The 13380-nt window shown below is 40.9% G+C and overlaps 1 protein-coding gene across 1 annotated transcript in view; it reads right to left on the bottom strand.

Annotated features, from left to right (window-relative positions):
- Positions 1–13380, bottom strand: part of Vps41 (VPS41 subunit of HOPS complex) — a 153276-nt gene that overhangs the window by 104498 nt on the left and 35398 nt on the right. The window lies entirely within an intron of this gene.

Below are 13380 nucleotides of genomic sequence, written 5' to 3'. Positions count from 1 at the left end.
TTATGTAAAAGCAGATGCTTTCTAAGAAGTAAATTGCGAGTATTGTCTTTAATAGTAAAAAGGTGGGTGAGTGATAAATTTTAACTTGCTAGTGACATAATTCTTCTGATTTTGAGCTATCAAATGAGCTACTGGCTCTTGAACGGCTCTACCACTGAGAAATAACTGACCCACATTTTTCTTTGAGAAGCTTGCTCTATATTAGGGTGGGACCCACAACGCTAAGATACCAAAAATGCCTTAATCTGTTTTGCCTCCTCTCTTGCGAAGCTATCTCCCCACCTCACTTACAATCTAAAACATGATCTTAGTACAACCACCAGAAGGTAGTACCCTCAAAAGAGGGCCAAAAGTACTCAGAAGGAAGTAAATCTGCAGGCTTTGAATACGAAAGCCTCAGTCTACGGCTAGGTTTAGAGTCATTTTCTAGAAAGTTCTAATTACACCAACCCTGACTTTGAAATCAGTGGAATACCAGGGAAATTTCCTTGTGCAAAGAAATGCTGAACCTCAGCTATTTAAGGGATGATTACTCAAGAATGATTACCACAACAGGGTCAGATATATAGTATTCTGTAAGCATGGTGACACTTTACTCCAAATGAGAGGAACATTCTTTAACACTGTATATGTTTTCTTAGCCATTTAGATAAATAGATGCCACCAAAGTTATCATGACACTTAATCCACAAACTTGAGATTATTTTCAATGCAGAAAAATTGGAAGTATGAGTTTCCTGGTATCATTTATCAGAAGTTTGAGCTATTCCCATTTAAGTAATTCTCAACTCATTTGACACATCTCTTATCACTCAAAATACTGGGCCCAAATATAGAAAATAAGTTCTTTAAGCACAAGAGAAACTGAGAGCTGTCAATCAGCCTTAGACAAGCATTACAGGCAATGGCATATTTGAGCCAACAATGTACCACTTTGATCATATCAAAAGATCCATGCATCACTTCTCAATTAGTGATGCCACATCTATAGTAGTACAGATGGTATTTGCTAGGCAGGTACTGTCAGACCAATAGGAAAGCAGGGCTTCTTTGCTCAAGGGCAGATGGCTTTAAGTTTTAAGGTGTGCTAAAGATTCTCTCAATGAATAGTGATTTCAATTTGACACTGGCCACATGATGAATAAGCCACAAGTAGCTGAGCTGCTCTAACTCCAGCAAGACAGTCATAAGTACAGTTTCCCACAGGTACACATGAGAAGTCTGAAGGGGAGAGAATGGATGATATGGAGCAATACTCACGTGTCAATAATGCAGACACACTGTGAGAGGTAATCTGTCAGGCAACTTCATGGATGCTGTGACACTACAAAACCTACTTTGACAAACTAAGTTGGCCAGGACAGTTTCAGGAGACACAATCATACAGGACCAAGTAGCCTATGAAGTCCATCATTAACTGAAATGTCCTCATGTGGCACGTGGCTACATTAGTTCAGACAATTTTGATCAATTACTATCACTTTCACCAAATATTGTGCTGCATATTGTGGACATGGAGAAAAAAATCTACAAAATAACTATCCTCAACAAGCTATGGGGAGAGTGAATTTAGGGAAATAACCATAGCTCGTGGACCAACTGTGCAAGTGAAGATAAATCAGAGAAGATAAAGCCATCTAAAATGTAAAACAGTTGCAAATATTAGAAATGCAGCTTAAAAAGCTAAAAGGACCATGAATGTTTGAGGACTATCACTGTAGAGAGAAGGGGAAGGTAAGGTAAGCATTTTCTTTGCTGAAACATGAAAAGATGGGTGATTTCTCAAGCAACATCTATAGATCAATACAAGGAAGAACAAAGCCTATTTATAATGGAGACAATATTTCTATGCCAAAGAAGAAACAAAGGGTCAGGAGTGCAATACAAATGGTGACCACATCTCAAAGTCCAGGGAGAGAAAGGAAAGCATAATCATTCAGAGAAGGAGCTGGTCATAAAAATGTCCTTTGAAACCTGGTAGAGACATGACCTGCAAAAGGTCTAGACATATAAGGAAGGTCTTCTGTGTACAAGAGGAGGCTGAGAGAGTGAGTGGGAAAAGAACACTTAAGCAAAACAGCTCAACCCCAATTTCCCTCAACAGATACACCATCTTGGCACCCTTATATCTGCAACAACCTTTTAAGATCTGATAAGCTCTACACACTTTATGAATTCCCCACAGCAATTTGATCCACATTGACTATTAGCTCACTCCTATCACAAAATACCACACAGTAGGACCAGGAGCAGTGGCCTTATGGGCCCCAAACATAGAACTCTATGAAAGAAAGAAAGAGAGAAACAGAGAGAGGGGGAGAGGGAAGGAGGGAGGGAGGGAGGGGAAAGACAGAGAAAGAGGGGGGGAAGGAAAAAGGGAGGGAGGGAGGGAGGGATTTTAAAAATGAAGGAAAAAACAGAAAAAAAGAACAACTCGAGGCATGGATCAAAAGTGAAAGCTTGAGGGGGCTGGGGATATGGCCTAGTGGCAAGAATGCCTGCCTCGGATACACGAGGCCCTAGGTTCGATTCCCCAGCACCACATATACAGAAAACGGCCAGAAGCGGCGCTGTGGCTCAAGTGGCGGAATGCTAGCCTTGAGCGGGAAGAAGCCAGGGACAGTGCTCAGGCCCTGAGTCCAAGGCCCAGGACTGGCCAAAAAAAAAAAAAAAGTGAAAGCTTGAGGCCCTGAATTCAAATCCCAGTACAGACAAACAGACAGAGACGGAGATAAAGACAGAAGAATTGTTATTATTATTATTTAAACACCAGAAATTTGCTTTTTCACCATTCTAGAGGCTGTAAGTCCCAGATCAGGGGGCTGATGTGGGGTCTCTTCTTGGCTTATGGATTGCAAAGTTCTGCAGTGTGGGCCTGAGGGGTGCTCTCTGGTGTCTCTTCTTACAAGGATACTAATCCTGTCAGGACCACTGGCCCCTCTCATGAGCTTATCTTAACCCAGCACCTCCAATGCCATCAAGGCAGGGATGATAAACAGGTATCATTGCACCAATAAGAAAGCAGGCCTCTTTTTGCTCTCAAGGGTAAATAGCTTTATGTTTTTATATGTGCTCCAAAGACTCTTTCAGTGAATAGTTGCCCCACATGATTTGAACACATGAATTAAGAAAGGGAAGAGAATTCAGTGTGTAGCAGATTGTGATGTACAAATGTGCAGTTCTAGTACAATGAGCAATTGAAAGGTGAATGACAGGACAGCAAAGATGTGGCTACCAGAAAGGTTAAACAGAATCAAAGTGTTGTATGTCTATATATGCCTACTGGGTACAAAGTAACCTCAGAGAAAGAAGAGAGGGGGAAGAAGAGAGGCAGAGTATGGCAGGAGGCAACACCTTAAACAGAAACATAAAGGTGCAAATGAAAGGATGAGGCCCCCATAACAGGGAAATGGAGTTCAGAAGAAGAAAAGTTCCAGGGCAACATTCAGAGGAAGGACTTAACAGAGAACGGGAGAAAGACATGATAGAAGATAACAATTAAAAGTTTAGGAAAAAGCATGCCCAAGGTAATACTCAGAATGTGGAAGAAATAAACTAAAAGACTGGAAAGGTGCTTTCCGGATAACCAGAGTCCAAGATGCTTAATTACATAGGGGTTTAACTGGTAAGAGAAAAGGTTTCCAGAATGTTGAAAACACAGTGATTAGGCTGAAAGATGGGGAGGGTGTCCAGAAACACAGGCATCTATGAGAAGAGTGATAGTCTCCTGCTATCTAGTGAAGGTTGATAGATATCTTAAGACCATAAGTACCAACAGAAACTAGGGAAGGGTCTGTTACATTTAATTGTAAATCAAACAGGAATATAAATAAAATCACTACCTGATGTTTATTAAGAAGCTTTAGCTTACCTATCATTCCATAGATTACTATTAAAAAATGGATACTGATCTGACCAACATAAAATGTCCCTAAAGCTGATTTTGGTTCTTTCTTTTCATGTGCCTTTGGCAACTATCCATTTTTAAAGCATTAGTCCAATGTCTCCTGCCATAGTACTTTACATCAAAACCTTGCCATTTTTTTCTTTCTAATTAAAAATTTGGTTTAATCAGTATAGTTCTACTGATCATTGCTTTTCTAATAACAAATATTTAAAGCACATGATACAGTGCTCCAAAATACAACTTAGAGAGCACAATAATTTCATCATTGGTAAGTACCTTTAATTAGTTAAGCTTTAAATTAATTTGCTTAAGGAAAATGAAGAATAATAAAGTAACTATTTTAACTAGCAACATTATCTGGGCATAATACCATATGGGAAGTTAAAGGGACTTTAGCAGTTAAGACACCACTGTTCAGGAGACTATATCTTGATTGATACTATTATTTTTTAGTAACTTCAGCCATTTCATGTGACAGCGAGGCATATTATTTCTGTTACTCTGTCAACTAAGTAAAACTGAGCACTATCAAGAAGTTATTTAACAGGGGGAGAAAGATGGCGCCGAAAGAATAGGGAGGCACCCCGACTCGCACCAACTGAATAGCGAGCTGGGAACTCCAACACCCAACACCCTATCAAGAACCCAGCAAAACCAGCAGCCAGAAGCAGTGGAGAAACGCAGGAAAACAAAAAGGAGCAAAAAAGAAGAACCGAAAACCTACACGGAGCCGAAGATTCTCCGGGGCACCCTCCCCCCACCAGCCGACCCTGACCCAAACAGGGTCAGGCTGGGAAAGGGGAACCAGGCGATCGGCAGACAGGCTGCCAGGAGCGCAGAATTCATATAGCGGGAGACCCCACGGAAACAAGGCAGGGTGCAGACCAAGACACACACCGGCAGCGACGAGAAGTTCAGGTCCACACCGGGTTCGGACAGGGGAACCCAGCGCGGCAGAAAGAGGGAACCGGGGAAGCCACCACGACACTTCGCCAACCCCTGAAGGGCTAACGGCTGCGCGGGACACACACACAAAGCAGCAAAAGTGAGTCCCCATTATCCCCTCCCCCAATGGGAGACCAGCTATCAGAGACACAAGCCCGACAAAGAAGCTAGATCTCCCTCCCTCCCCCTCCACACCCCCCGAGGGAACAAAGAACCCCCAAATCAGGCAGGAAGCTCCCATCAGGCTCTGGGAAGTCAGTTTAGCAGGGGAAGGGCGGAGCAGCTCCATGGCCCCACAGGTTCCGGAACTGGCAGAACCGGCCCACCCCCTTCCCAACCGGGGCCGGGAGACGGCCAGCTGTGCAAGCCCGACCCAAGGAGCCTGGAGCTCGCAGACTCTTACAACTAAAATCACAGGCAGGGGTGGGCAATACCAGCCCAGCAGGGTCACCTGAGCCTGATCACGTCCCCCCCTCGCAGCGGAGGCGAGGTCTGAGGGTGCACCCGGACAGTAGATCCCACTGGGCCCCACACATACCGCCTCCCCCAACGGACTCGCGGGAGGGCGCAAGCACAACCCAACAACCCAGGACTCGCTCTGGGAGGCATATCCCGCTAAAGTGCCTGTTATAGTGGACGCACAGCGCACAGGAGGGCGGGGCCCCCGGCGACAGCGCCCGCTCTGGTAGGCGTACCCTGCACTGGTGGGCAGGGCCACAGCGGCAGCACCTGCTGCCATAGACACGCCTACACAAGAGGGAGGAAAGAGCTACAAACCAAACCTGAGAAGCTATCCACAGATCTCCAGATGCGCAAATCACAAAGAAACATAACTCAGTTCATCAAAGGGCAAGCCAACTCGCCAGGTCCAAAAAGCAGCACGACTGAAGAGATGGAGACTAAAAAAGCAAATGAGGCCATGTTAACAGGAATGATGGAAAGCGTCAGAAATGAAATCAGAAAACAATTCCAGGAGTTTAGAGCGGAAATCTGGAAGGACACCCAGGAAGCCAAGAAAGAAATGGAAGCAAAAATGGATACAATGCAAGCCGCCTTTAAAGAAAATCTCCACATCCTGAGAATTGAAATGCATGAAAAAATAGATTTAAAATACAACTCTTTAAAGGAAGAAATTTCCACGATCAGAGCTGATATGACAACCATAAATAGCTCTCTGACATCAATAAACTCCGCAATTGAAACCATAACACAAAGAGTGGATCATATAGAATCCAGAATCTCTCGCCTGGACGATGAAGCAGCTGACAACAACCAGAAAATGACCACACTCCAAGAAAAGGTGAAGCTTCAGGGCAGACTAATCCAGGAACTAATGGACAAAGACAAGAGATATAATCTGCGCATAACTGGAATAGAAGAAGGAGCCGAATACCAGCACAGAGGGCTTAATCATGTTCTCAATAAAATTATTGCAGAAAACTTCCCCAATCTCACAGGGGACCCCATCCAGGTAACCGAAGCCTATAGGACACCTGGCAGGCCAGACCCCAGGAAAACCACCCCAAGGCACATAATATTCAAGACTACAGACCTCAAGATTAAAGAGCAAATTCTGAATTCAGCCATAGCGAAGAAGGAAACTTTTTTCAATGGGAAGAGGATTCGAATAACATCCGACTTATCCACACAAACTTACCAAGCTCAAAGTAAGTGGAAGAACACCATCCAAGTACTTCAGAATAACAATTTACAACCTCAGAACAAATATCCAGCGAAATTGGAGTTCACATTCGAAGGGAGAACCAGATCTTTCCACACCAAAGAGGAGCTAAAGGAGTATGTGAATAAAAAACCAGCCCTGCAGCGCATATTAAGAGGGGAACCCCACCCAACAGAGATCGTAAAAGACACAGACAGAATCAGAAAGAAACTTCAATAGCCAAAGTCCAGCAGAAAGACCAGCTCACTAAAGACAAGAAAAAAAAAAGAGGAAAAAACAGCCCAACAAGAAAATGGAAGGAGAAAAAACACCCTTATCCTTGATCTCTTTAAATATAAATGGCTTAAACTCCCCGATAAAGAGGAGCAGACTGGCAGAATGGATTCGCAAACAAAAAGTTGACATCTGCTGTCTACAAGAGACCCACCTTACAGCAAGGGACAAAAACAGGCTTCGAATGAAAGGATGGAGCAAGATCTACCAAGCAAATGCACCCACCAAAACGGCAGATAGAGCCATTCTGATCTCAGACAAGCTGGACTTCTCATTAAAGTCCACTCAAAAAGACAAAGAAGGACACTACATATTAATACAAGAAAAAATCTAGAATCAAGAAAACACGGTGATAAATGTATACTCACCGAACAAAAGAGGCCCTACATATGTCAAGCAAATTCTCACAGAATTACAGAGCAAGATAGACGCAAACACAATCATAGTGGGTGACTTTAATACTCCTCTCTCTCCAAGAAACATATCCAACACCCAGAGGATTAGTAAGGGAGCTGAGGACCTAAATAACACCATTTCCCAAATGGATCTAACAGACCTATATAGAACCTTTCACCCTACAGAGACCCAATACACCTTTTGAGCAGCCTATGGATCATATTCCAAAATAGACCACGTCATAGCCCACACAAAGAACCTCAGCAAATACAAAAGTCATCCCTTGTATTATATCTGATCACAGTAGATTAAAGGTAACCCTCAACAACAAAGGAAACCACAGACACTATACACACTCTTGGAGGCTAAACCCCACACTGCTATCCAACACTTGGGCCACAGACCAAATTAAAGATGAAATCAACGAATTCATAAGCCACAATGACAAAGAAAACACATCACAAAGAAACCTATGGGACACAGCTAAGGCAGTACTGAGGGGCAAGATCATTGCACTCAGCACCCACATTAAAAGAATGGAAGCAGAGCAGGTGAATACCCTCACGATGAAACTAAAACAACTGGAGAAACAAGAAATGACAGAACCTAAAACGACTAGGAGGGGAGAGATCACAAAGATTAAAGAAGAGATAAATCTGAATGAAAATAGAAAGACCACTCAACAAATAAATAAGACTAAAAGCTGGTTCTTTGAGAAAATAAACAAAATTGACAGACCCCTTGCAAGACTTACAAAAAAAAAGAAGAGAAGAGACTCATATACGTAAAATCAGGGACTCCACTGGAAAAATTACAACAAGTACACACGATATTCAAACAATCATAAGGAGCTATTTCCAAAACCTCTACTCAGCAGAAAACAATAATTTTACAGAAATGGATCAATTCTTAGAGAAGTACAAACTACCCAAACTGAACCAAGAAGAAATAAATCAACTAAATAAACCAATAACTTACGGTGAGATACAGGAGGTAATCAAGAACCTCCCTACTAAGAAAAGCCCAGAACCAGATGGATTCACCAACGAATTCTACAAAACCTTTAGTGAGGAAATAATACCAATACTCCTCAAACTCTTCCGCGAAATAGAAACAGAGGGAGAAATCCCAAACTCATTCTACGAAGCTAATATCATACTCATTCCCAAACCAGGCAAAGACCCAACAAAAAGGAGAAAGAGAACTACAGACCAATATCACTAATGAACACAGACACAAAGCTCCTCAATAAAATATTAGCTAACAGGATCCAGAAACTGATCAAGAAAATCATACATCATGACCAAGTAGGCTTCATCCCTCAGTCACAAGGATGGTTCAACATCCGTAAATCAATCAATGTAATTCACCACATAAACAGATCTAAAATTAAGAATTACATTGTTATCTCAGTCGATGCCCAAAAAGCATTTGACAAAATACAACATCCATACCTATTAAAAGCTTTGGAGAGAACAGGAATAGATGGAACATTCCTCAAAACAATAAAAGCCATATACAACAGACCAACTGCTAATATCATATTAAATGGAGAGAAACTTAAATCATTCCCCCTAAACTCAGGAACAAGACAAGGATGCCCACTCTCCCCACTTCTTTTCAACATAGTGCTGGAATCCCTAGCCAGAGCAATAAGGCAAGAGGAGGACATCAAAGGGATCCACATCGGCAAGGAAGAAATCAAGTTATCCCTATTCGCAGACGACATGATCTTATATCTGCCTTCAGTACCCAAACTCCTACACCTAATAAACCAATTCGGCAAAGTAGCAGGATACAAAATCAATCCACAAAAATCAGCAGCTTTTCTGTACACCAGCAATAGACAAACAGAAAAGGAAATTATGGAAACAATTCCATTTACCGTAGCCAAAAAAAAGAATAAAGTACCTAGGGATCAACTTAACCAAGGACATGACGGACATATTCAATGAAAACTACAAAAATCTAATAAGGGAAATCAAAGAAGACACAAGGAGATGGAAAGACCTCCCATGCTCATGGGTAGGATATAGTGAAAATGGCCATATTGCCCAAATTGTTATACAAATTCAATGCAATCCCTATCAAAATCCCAGCCACATTTTTTCACTGAAATAGAGAAACCAATCCACAAATTCATATGGAACAGCAAAAAACCTAGAAAAGCCAAAGCAATTCTAGGCAAAAAAAATAGTGCAGGAGGTATCACAATACCAGACTTCAAGCTCTACTACAAGGCCATCATAACAAAAACAGCATGGTATTGGTATAAAAACAGATCAGAAGACCAGTGGATTAGAATTGAAGACCCAGAAATAAAACCGCACTCTTACAGCCAACTGATATTCGACAAAGGAGCTAAAGACATACAATGGAATAAACATAGCCTCTTCAACTACTGGTGCTGGTAGAACTGGGCAGCCATATGCAGAAAACTCAAAGTAGACCCAAGCCTATCACCATGCACCAAGATCAACTCAAAATGGATCAAGGACCTCAACATCAGACCTGAATCCTTGAAACTACTGAAGGACAGAGTAGGAAAGACACTAGAACTTATAGGCACAGGAAGGAACTTCCTGAATAGAGTCCCAGGGGCACAACAAATAGGGGAAAGACTCGACAAATGGGACTACTACAAATTAAAAAGTTTCTGCACAGCTAAGGTCATAGCCAAAATAGAAATACCAAAATAGAAAGACAGCCAACGATATGGGAAAGGATATTTACCAGCACAGCAACAGACAAAGGCCTGCTATCTGTCATCTACAGAGAACTAAAAAAACTAAGCCCCTCCAAGCCCAATAAACCTATTAGGAAATGAGCAAGAGAGCTAAAGAGAGACTTCACAAGAGAAGATATAAAAATGGCAAAGAAACACATGAGGAAATGCTCAACATCCCTGCTAGTAAAGGAAATGCAAATAAAAACAACCCTGAGATACCACCTCACCCCAGTTAGAATGACCTATACTCTGAACTCAGGAAACAACAAATGCTGGAGGGGCTGTTGGGAAAGAGGAACCCTTCTCCATTGTTGGTGGGAGTGCAAATTAGTACAACCACTTTGGAGAACAGTATGGAGGTTTCTCAAAAAGCTCAATATAGACCTACCCTATCACCCAGCCATACCACTCCTAGGCATCTATCCTAAACAGCAAAACCCAAGACATCAAAAAGACATTTGTACTTCCATGTTTATCGCGGCACAATTCACAATAGCCAAAATATGGAAACAACCCAGATGCCCCTCCACAGACGAATGGATCCAAAAAATATGGTACTTATACACAATGGAATACTACATAGCGATTAGGAATGGTGAAATATTGTTATTCGCAGGGAAATGGTCAGAACTCGAACAAATAATGTTGAGACAAGGCTAGAACACAGAAAACAAAGGGGCATGATTTCCCTGATATATGACTCTTAACAAAGGGAGACGGAGAGACAGTAGAGACCAAGTCTGTGAACCCTGCATATGTTCTTGATACATTGTATATTGCATATGTGTCTACCTGACCTAGACAAGGGATGGAAAAAGAGGTCTTAAGATATCACAAGAAATGTACACACTGCCCTACTATGTAACTGCACCCTCTTTGCACAACACCTTATAAAAAAAATTTATGTTCAATTAATAAAAAAATAAATTTAAAAAAAAAGAAGTTATTTAACAGCTACGTCTAGACATAATCCCCAAAACAATTGTGATTACAACATTTTCATTAAATGTATATGAGTATTTTTTCAAATATAAAACTGGAATTTGAATATCAAGATGCATAAGAAGGCATCACCTTTAGTGATACTCTGAGCAGCTGACATTCTTAATCAACAAAAGGAAGGTCATAGGCAGTTGGATAATACACAATCCTCCTGATCAACCTTTTCTGTAACTGTAGATGAATATCCAGCCAGAGGACTAACCTCACCCACAATTCACTGACAAAGATCTCAGCATAGGACACCAACCAAGGAAATTGCGTGGTATACTACAAGAGACTATGATAAACAAGTTTTGCTCAAGGTCAACCGAAGATACACAAACATGTATAGGTGTGTGTATGCATATCACTGATGTGCAACTCACATAGAATAATGTACACAAATCTCAGATGTACAGTTCAATAATTTTTGTATACGGACATATCTAAGAAAACATCAAGACACTATTTTCAGCAATATGGATGATTTCCATATGCCCCCACCAAGAAGAGACTATTATTTGACATCTATTGTTTATCATAGCTTAGCTTTATCTTTCCTTGACCATCACAAAAAAAAGTTACCACACACCAGCACACTAGCTTCTTTGACTTACCATGAAGTCTGTGAAATACAGAGATGCTGCTGTATGTATGTGCTGATCATCTTTCATAATTAACTGTTAATTCTCCATCACAATTCTTCTATCCCTTCTGCTACTGCTAAACATTTGTGTTGTTTCTAGATTGGGGATGTGAATTAAGCCACTGGCTGCTGGTCCCATCTTCTCTAGGTCTGGATGGACATATATAGTGTATGCATTTTTCTTAACTATGCAACTTAGAATCTTAGAAATGCAACTCCTGGCTTTTTTGGGCAGCATATGCTCAGCATTAGTAAGTTCTGCCAAACTGCATTTCTCCTGAAATATTAGTGAGAAAAGAAGTACCTTTAATCAACATGCAGAAAGATTTGTTTTTTCTTCTTCTTTTATATCACATATATTTAAAGAAAAATTCTATCTCAGCCCAAGTATCGGAATCATCTAGTAAACCTTGATGGTCCTGCTCTTTGTCAAAGGAAACCTGTCAATCAATGAAACTTAGGAACTCATAAATATGCTGCTATAATCAGAATTACCAATGCAATGATGAATGGGTTGAAAATGTATTTCTTGAGAGAATAAGGAAAGTTATGGAAATGTAAGGTATTATTTCAGCTAACCTTAAATTTGTTTCAATTATTCTTACTTAAAAAGAAAACTAAAATCAGAGCTGTTTGTTCATGAATTAAAAAAACAACAACTCTTGTTTCTGCTGAGTGTGGTACGTACATCTGTAATTCCAGAATTCACAGACTGGATAACAAGGAATTTACACAAGGATAACAAATTGGAGGTCAGTGTGGGCTACAGAGTAAGTTTAAAGATAGCCTGGGCAATACAGCAAGATTCTGACTCAACAAATAAATGAACAAAATAAATAAAATGAAGTCCTCTTTCTCTCTCATTATGTTTCTAATGAAAAGTTCTAGATTCAATGTGGCAGTCATTACATTCAAAGAAAACTGGCAAATTCAAGATATAATGATGCTCTTAGTACTGAAAGAATTCCTATTGAAGAGGGATGATCCAGAGCTAACAAAAACAACCACCTCATATAAAACAGTAAAGAAGAAAAAAGAAAAAATATCTCATATATGAGAAGATGAGGTTGAGACTTCTTTAAAAAGACAATGACAATCTGAAATTTGTCACCTGAAGTCATTTTCCCACTGGACACAGGCATAACACCTCTGTAATCCTATTTAGGAGGCTGAGATCTAGAGAATCACTGTTCAAAGCCAGCCCAAGCAGAAAAGTCCACAAGAGTCCATCTCCAAAAATGCAGTAAAATAACAGCTGAAGGCATGGCTCAAGTAGTAGAGCACCAGCCAAGCAAGCAAGTAAGCTGAGCCAGAATGAGGCCTTTTGTTAAAAAAAAAAAAAGGAAAAAAAAAGTGAAGTGAGGAAGCATCTGTACAATTTTCAAAGAATACATACAAGAATATCTAAGTATGCTCCTTAAAGTCAAAAGGGGGTCAGGCACAGTTTATTAACTTAATGGACACATGTGAATGGATGGGAATTGAAAAAACAAATGCTTAGGTCACCAAGATGCATTCCCATGTCCAGGAGGTGAGGGAGGGGGCCACAAGTCTATTCTTCTTGCCTGACTGAGATACTAAAGCAAAAGAAGAGCCCACAGCTGTCCTGATGGATCAGTGTGATTAGAGTACACACTTCGCTTTCTGGGCTGTTCCAACGATTCTGTCATCTTTCTGTGGATCCATTTCTTTTCAGCCAAACAAGGCATCCCTTTCCCTTTCATACACAATGTGTCAGCTTTAGAAGCTATAGTTTCCTTTGTAAACTACACCAGCAACTTATGATGGATCTTGCAATACGTGCAGGGGTTTTCAATGATCCC

The sequence above is a fragment of the Perognathus longimembris genome, chromosome 2 (assembly GCF_023159225.1).
Source record: "Perognathus longimembris pacificus isolate PPM17 chromosome 2, ASM2315922v1, whole genome shotgun sequence".
Taxonomy (NCBI): domain Eukaryota; kingdom Metazoa; phylum Chordata; class Mammalia; order Rodentia; family Heteromyidae; genus Perognathus; species Perognathus longimembris.
This window is presented reverse-complemented; position numbering and strand designations above follow the sequence as displayed.